At 37.4% G+C, this 8,408-nt stretch overlaps 1 protein-coding gene across 1 annotated transcript in view; it reads left to right on the forward strand.

Annotated features, from left to right (window-relative positions):
* kif5aa (kinesin family member 5A, a) overlaps positions 1-2,921 on the forward strand; it is a 19,812-nt gene extending 16,891 nt beyond the window's left edge. Inside the window, exon 29 of the mRNA XM_024292734.2 lies at positions 621-2,921. The gene's annotated coding sequence lies outside the window, so the exon portion shown is untranslated. The remainder of the gene's footprint in view (positions 1-620) is intronic.
* Positions 2,922-8,408: the final 5,487 nt, after the last annotated feature.

Consider the following 8,408-nt stretch of genomic DNA (forward strand, 5'->3'; position numbering starts at 1 on the left):
ATTGCCCCTTAAAACTTGAATTATTGATTTACTTGATTGATTGGTTTGTTTCAAGCATTTATTGTAGACAATATAAAAAAATCACATAGTTATGTTATACTCATTTCAGGAAAAATTAAATGAATTGATTAAAAAAAAAACACAAAAAAAGAAAAATTTATGTAATTGTAAGAAGAAAATAATTGCGTCTCATAATCACTAATAGGATTTTTGCAGTTATACATACAAAACACACTTACGTCACATTAGAATAATTAACAAAGTGATCATTAACTAAAGTCAAGTAGAGTTTAATTTATTTATTTGAAAAGTAATTATTTTCCAGTTTCTATGAGGCATTTTACAGAAGAAGAAAAGACAAAGAAAACATATTATATTTGCTCCTTTTACCTTATTAATAAACTTATTGGTGCATTCCCCCTCTTTTCTCAAAGCAATAAACTAAAAGAAAAAAAATACAACAGCAAGGAACAACCAACAAATCTGGATTCTTTAGTTAAACAAATAATATGACTAAAATACATACAAAATCACCAGCATTTTTTATTGTTCATATTTATATCTGTATTGTTGTTTTTATAATTGTAACACAAAACAACCTGTTCCGTGTCTCTCTGCAGAAGATGACCAAACACTGTTTCCTGTCTGAGGACCCTACCTTTGGAGTTGCATGCAGCCTTTCTTTCTGTCCCTCCACTGCATCCCCACTGAACATGTTGATGAACATCTGTAGCCCTGTAGTCTTTTAACTAGATGAAGCTCCGCCTCCTCCTCCTACTATGGTAACACTCTTGCCTTCAGGTTTGGGCTTCAGTCCCTTCCAGATCAGCCAGTTCCAAAACCCAATCAAATCTTTATTTTTATTTAGGAACCACAATATCAAATAAAGCTGACTTCTTGATCCTCGATCGGGCAAGTTTGTAGCAGATATCATCAGTTATCTCCTAAATATTTAAAGTGAAACAGGGCTGACCCCATTCCTGACTGCTTGGTACTCACACCACATTGTAAATAATAGTGCAGTATACTCTAGTAGAGGTTTTTGACCAGCAACTGTTTGTGTGAATACACAGCTTCCTTTATCCGTTGCATCTATTTTCTCAAGGCCATCACGTGGATGACATACTGTAGGCAGTAATGACCTTTTCTCTCCGTCGTAAATAAGAGTGCGTAGCTTGTTCGAGAAGCCTCACACTCTCCGTGCATGTCGCTTAACGGGTAAGCTTTCAAACCTTCGCATGTGTCATGACTCCAGTCTGGAGGTGGAATGCTGTGAGTGAAGTCTGATCGACTCCAACAGATGCCACAAACAGAGTGAGAGCTGGCTTCCCTTACTCCTGATCCCGCTATCTGTTTTTGTGAATGTTTTAATTTATTTTTTTTAAAAGGGAAGAAAATATCAAATCAGCAACTTGAGTTTATTTTACTTTGATAGTATTAATGATTTTTCGCAAATGAGGGATGTCCAGCTCTGGTACTTTTAGTAAAAGTTTCTTTCCACCTTGTGGTTACTGAGCCTTAACATAAAGTGATGTCTCACAATCAACTCCCTTGCATACATTTGTAATTACTACCTCTAGAGCAGCTTATATAATCCTCTAATATCATTCTATTCTATACTAAAGAAGAGTTTTAGCTTTAGAGATCTAGAATCAGATATTTGTCTTAGCGGAGCGATCCTCTCCAGCAGGTTTATTTCTGCACATTTTGCCCACATTTTTTAATCCGATCCACAGTAACTGTCACCTCCAGGAAGCAGAGTATCAGAAGCTTTTAAATTCACGACAAAATGGTAAATATAATAGCTGTAACTCTTGACCAACTAAATCGAATGCATATTTGCAGATTTTCTTTTAGGTTTTGACCAAAAACGTTTTTTAAACTGTTGGAGGAGAAGACTTTATTTCATGATCAAATGCTATAATTTGGATCCGTGGGGGGTTCAGTGGTCTGAAAGTTACTGCAGGAGTGTTTCCAGCTGAGCAGCCACCAGTCTGGGACTCTTACACAGTTTCTGTGGCCTGTCAGTTGTTCTTCTGTAAGAAATTCTGATCAACCAGTCAGAATAGAAGAAAACTGCTTGCCTAGGAGCGGGTTATGAGTATGTGATGAGACTCTGAATGACTAAATCAAGGATTAAATATGAATGAAAAGTATTCCAACTCTGAATTCCATTCATATTTAATGTTTGCTCTTGATCATAAATGAAAATTTTTCTCCTATCATCCTAAATATCAGATTTAAGCATCTGTTACCATGCTTAATTAACAAAATTAGGACCCAATGATCGTTTATGCTCCTCTGCTCTCCTTTAACCACACCTTCAAAATCCTCATGCATGACAGTAGCATAGACCTGATTCTCCTACTGGCATTAAAGCATCTCAGGGCTTCAGAATCAAGTGTGCATCCCCCCTACTGTCTTCCTCCCAGATGATGTGATTGCTGATCAATCTCGTCAGTGCGTCCTGTTTACATTGTAAACAAAACAATTGGCTCGCTAAATTTCCCATTATAGATTGTAGATTTTGACTGACCTCTAAAATAAAGGAAGCAGCACCTGAACCTGTCAAGCAGCCCACAGTTTGACATCCTTTTTTATTTAGTGACGATTCTCTATAACAGGGGAGTAAATATGCTTTTATGTTCTCAATCTGTCTGACTTCAGCATATCTCAGTAACATGTGCTATATATTGTTAATCTTGTACGTACATTAGCGTGTCATGATACTGTAAGTTACTTGCTGACCTTGTTTCAGAGAAATGCATTTATTTATTTCTGTATGACTATTACTGTAGTGTCGACAGGATTATGTGAAGAACCACCTGGCAAAATATCTGTATATATAGACACATCACTATGCTGTACTGTCTGTGAACCTCTGTGTTGTAGTAAAAAGCTCAATAAACTTGTAAAAAGAATGAATGCTGCAGGTTTTTATTTAAGCTCTCGAAGTAGTTTGATGGAAAATGATCTCATTGGTTTCTGAGCCAATAGATACATGGTTTAAAATAGTTTTTAGGGTGCCACCACACTAACTGGTCACTTTATAAAGGTACACCATGGTAGTACTGGTATCCTTCAGAACTTCCTTATTCTGATTCTTTTATGGCATAGATTCAACAAAGAACTGGAAACTTTCCTGAGAGAGTTTGGTCCATTTGTCGGCTGCACATCAATGATGCCAATCTCTCCTTTCACGACATCCTAAAGATGATCTATTGGGTTGAGATCTGGTGACTGTGGAAGTCATTTAAGTGCAGAGTTCAAGAAACAGTCTGAGATGATTCCAGCTGGAAGCAGCATCAGAAGATGGTACACTGTGGTCATAAAGGGATGGACATGGTCAGCAACAATACTCAGGTAGGCTGTGATGTTGTAATCATGCTCAATTGGTATGTAAGGAGTCCATAGTGTGTCAAGAAAATATCTCCCACCCCATTACACCACCACCACCATCCTGAACCACTGATATAAAGCAGGATGGATCCGTGCTTTCGTGTTGATGCCAATTTCAGACCCTACCATCCGAATGTTGCAGCAGAAATGGAGATTTATCAGAACAGACAACATTTTTTCAATCTTCTATTGTCCGGTTTTGGTGAGTCTGTTTGAATTGTAGCCTCAGTTTCCTATTCTTAGCTAACTGGTGCCTGATATGGTCCTGTGGAGCTGTAGCCCATTTGGTAGAGGTGTTCATTCAGAGATGATCTTCTGCAGACCTCGGTTGTGACCAGTAGTTAATTGAGTTACTGTTCCCTTTCTATCAGCTAGAACCAGTCTGGTCATTCTTGTCAATCTCTCCTCCCTGATTTCCAGCAGCTGTTGCCTATTAGGTCATTGCTACTCTCTCTCCCATCCTCCTCTGCCTCATTACCCTCACCTGGTCCGAACTGCATTTATTCCTCTGCTTCACTCTGCATCCCTACCAGTTTACTGTAACTCGTGCCACGTTCAAGCTCAGTTCTCATGTGTTGCCTCTGTGCTGCTTACCTCATTACTGTTTTTGGACCTGGAGCTGCCTGTGAAATTTTAATGTTTTCTGACAATCGTTTATAGGTCTTGACTACCCTTTTGGATGACTCTGGATTGTTTGCTGAATCACCTCAACATAACCTGGCCACCATCATTCATCAGCCTGCCCAGAGCATTCTCCTTTTAGAAAGATCAGCCACTTCATGGTCATACTTCTAATAAACTCTTCTCCTGCTCCTGAGTCTCTGCCCTCATGGGTTGTCTGTCCTAAACCATTACTATTCTCCTCTGACCTCTGGCATCAAAAATGCAATTCCACCCACAGAACTGTTGCTCACTGGGTACTTTCTCTTTTTCTGACCATTCTCTGTAAACCCTAGAGATGGTTGTTGATGAAAATCCCAGTAGATCAGCAGTTTCTGAAATACTCTGACCAGCCATGTCACATTCAAAGTCACATAAATCACATTTCTTCTCCATTCTGATGCTCAGTTTGAACTCCAGCAGATGGTCTTGACCATGTCTACATGCCTAAAGGCCACGAGTTGCTGCTATGTGATTGGCTGATTAGAAATTTTCATTAACGAGCATTTGGACAGGTGTGCATCATAAAGTGACCAGTGACTGTCTTCAATTTCTCTTTTCCTCATTAAAGAATTCTTTAGCCTGATATATCATTGAGGGAACACTGTCTTTATTAAATTAATATTTAAATTTGCTATCAATCAATGTACCTCATTGCCAGCTTGGATCCAAAGCTTTTTTTTTAAATTTTATTTTTGAAATAATGTGATGACCCCTTTATTCTTATAGATAAAAACTTTTTGAATTGAATTAAGGTACACACCCTTAGTGTGAACAAACATCTACATTATTTATAGGTAAGGCGAATTTAGTTTCTGTTCTTTCCATTTTTAAAATTTTGATTTTTGGATTTAAAATAAAACCTAAAAAGGACAAACAACAACACATACACACACACACACACACACACACATATATATATATATATATATATATATATATATATATATATGTATGTGTGTGTGTTTTTTTAAAAATATGTCAACCTTAAGATATAAACTGATTGAAACATGTACATATGCATACATCCATATACTCATGTAAATAATTTAATGTTTAATTATACTGTCAAACACAACTTTATCCAAGTAATCCTCAATAAACAAGCTGTTTCCATAGTTAGTGCAACCACAGTTTTAGGAGTATGCTTTTAAAAATACAAAATAAAATTAAAAAGTTGTTGCAGATGTTTTTGTCTGGAATAAAGTTTGATAATTCAATCAGAGTTGTACTCTAACAACTGCTAAAGCAAGTCAGTAAGAAGACCATAAAAACACCACTAGCATTTTATTCCATATAAGCTATAAAATATAATTTTCCGCCAAAAACTAATTGGATGTAGAGTTTTTCAGAAGAAGACCTACTTTAAATGCTTCATTTCTTTCACAAAACAAGATTTTCTTTTAAAGAGAAAAGTTCAGTGTTGTTTTCATAACCTCTGACCTGAACAGGAAATTCATTTTCAGATTTTCCATGAAGCAGACCTCTAGAAATAATGAATGGAAGAAAGGCAGAACAGTCCATGAACAGTAGGCTAAAACTCTGTATGGCATGGATTTCTAAATTTATGACGACAAAAATGAATTTGTCATTTAGATCTTGGATCAGTGTTTTTATAGAAATGTGTCAGTCTGTAAAACTTCCTTCTGTACCCTCATTCTCATGAGAAAGGAAGCAGTGATGCAAATGTGCATCTATCTATCTATCTATCTATCTATCTATCTATCTATCTATCTATCTATCTATCTATCTATCTATCTATCTATCTATCTATCTATGACATAATATGTACTGAAATGATCAAAGTAAATTTTGTTTTTGTAAATTTTTCGCAACAATCCTCTTTAACGTCTGAATTGCGCCCGTTGCGCATCCGCATCCCCGCGTTGCGCCCCCTCCACCAGCGCAGGGACCTCTGAGCCTCTCTGTCGAGCCGTCCTCCTCTGTCCTGAAGAACGCGGCAGAACGGGAGAGAGCCTTCACTCCGGCTGGTAGACACCGAACAGAGGAAACCCGTCGAGTCTCCGGAGGTTTGAGTCCCTGCGGCTGCTTGTTGCTCCATTTACGCAGACGGAGCTGCAGCAGGCGGGAAGGAGGGAGCCGCAAGTCTGTCACTGGTGAGTCCTGAACTGATATTTTATGTCCTTTTCATTATAACACGACTAAAAACTGCACAGTATTAATTTATGTTATAGGTATTGATTGATGAATGTTTGCAGATTCCAGCTATGGTCTGCAAGTCAAATCCCTCAGCAACGCGTTCATTCATCTGGATGCTTAAAAACAATTAACTAAACTTGAGTTTTGCATTTTGTATTTGCAGGACTCTTTTTTTAAATGGCTTTCCTCCAGCTATCTCCAGCAGATTTTATCTCTATTAAATCAATGTCTTTAGGACTGATTAAAGCCTGCAGCTGCGTTCCAGCAGTGGAAATCATCCCAGCTTTAGCTCTGGTCAGTGCGGTCAGTTACACAAACTTAAGACTGATGATGTGATGACACTCAAGCACACTCACACACGCAGGACAGTGTGCTTAAATGTCAAAAGTGGATCCAAATTCGCATGATTGAAGATTTGATACTTGTCATCCATCGCTGCAGCTCATACTGGGCTTGTCAGTGAGAAAGTTATTCATGAGCTTGTACCTGAGCTGGTTAATGCATTTAATACCTTTGTAAATCAGTTTAAAAAATAGGTTTAACTGTAGAAGTAAAGCTAACAGAAAAGTAATCAAGAAATTTAAAAAAATATATATTATTGAAATTGTAAATTGTGCACAAAAATGCAATAACTTTTGATTTCTGGAAATTGGTCACCTTAGATAAATTGCAAAAACAAATATAATACATACTTAAAACATTACATTTTTTGTTTGTTTTCGTAACTTAACTTTTTTATGTGTGTGACCTGAACATTGCGGCTTCACTCCTGTAAGCAGCTGCTACTGTCTGTCTGTGTGACTGAGTCTTCTCTCCTCAGGTCTTTGCTGGGTGAGCAAAGTTATAAATAAGCGTCTGGAGGCTTTTTGCGTGTGTTGTTTAAGCAGCTGCCAGGAGGTTTGTTTGTCTCCTGCAGGTGTTCTCGGTGGCTTTTGGATGATGTTCTCTGGCTTGATCTTTCAGCCGGCACCACTTACATCCCAGCTTTTATATCAAGGGTGCCAGTTTGTTGGTTATGGATCACCTGTCTCCTGTTTGACTTAGATTTTTTTTTTTTACTTCAACAGTCAGCACAGGTTTGTTAGAGAGGAAGCACCACACATGATAGCTTTTATTACAGTTAGAGGTATATCGCTGGGATTTGTTTATTTTTACAACTTGTCACAGATTTAAAATGCCAAATTATAGTATTAGGCTGCACAGAGGTTTAGTGGTTAACACTATAGCTTCACAGTTAAACACAGAAAAAGGTAACATTTTAAAACTTTATAAATGCAACTTTTTAACATAACTATGAATGATAAAAAGACAGGAATATTATTCCAGAATAAATCTATTTAAACCTTAATTAATTTTCAATATTTTACTCTTCATAAAAATATATTTTGTCAAAATTATACAAGTTAGAACATAGAAAGTTTAACATCGGGCCATTATTAACAATAAAGTAAAATGATCTATAATTAGATGTTGGGCTGGATTCGACCCCTGGTCCTTGAATTTGACACAAGTGCTTTATAGGTTAAAATTTGTACATTTCTTTTACTCAAGGTGTGTATATGTGTGGTTGTGCAGCCCTGCCCTTACCTAACAGCAAGTGGGATAGGCTCCAGCAACCCTATGACTCCAAAAGGGATTCAGCAGGTTCAGAAGAAGGACAGATTAAAGTTGTGGTGTTTCAAAACATTTAGGAGTTTTTAAGTGATCCAAAAAAGTTCTGGCTTTTTAGTCCAAATACTAAGTCGAGGTGTTGGGGACATTTTATGGGATATCCAAAAATATATATATATCACATTTCAATTTGATTTGATTTGCTTGAGCACATAAGCAGACCGACCCCCCTAAAAATGTAATGGATTTTGGAACAAATTGGGTGCGGTTTTAATGCAGGGAAAAAGCAAAAAAATATTGGACACTGGATAAGCGCCTCAAAACTAAAACTCTATAATGTAGCATGTTTACCAACAAGACATTTTCTAATGTTTTTGTAATTTTTGCTTTACTTAGTTCCAATTTAAAATGCGAAAGGCTTTTGTCACTTATTGTCAGTCAGCCTAATGGTTTGTGTGTGTTCACACTTAAAAAGGACTGTGCCAGGATCTGCCTTTAGCAGCTCCGGCTATCTCTGATTCACAACACAAACTCACTCAGCATCTGCACGACTGTGCCTGACCCCGGGGGGGGGGGGG

The sequence above is a fragment of the Oryzias melastigma genome, linkage group LG7, assembly GCF_002922805.2.
Source record: "Oryzias melastigma strain HK-1 linkage group LG7, ASM292280v2, whole genome shotgun sequence".
NCBI lineage: Eukaryota > Metazoa > Chordata > Actinopteri > Beloniformes > Adrianichthyidae > Oryzias > Oryzias melastigma.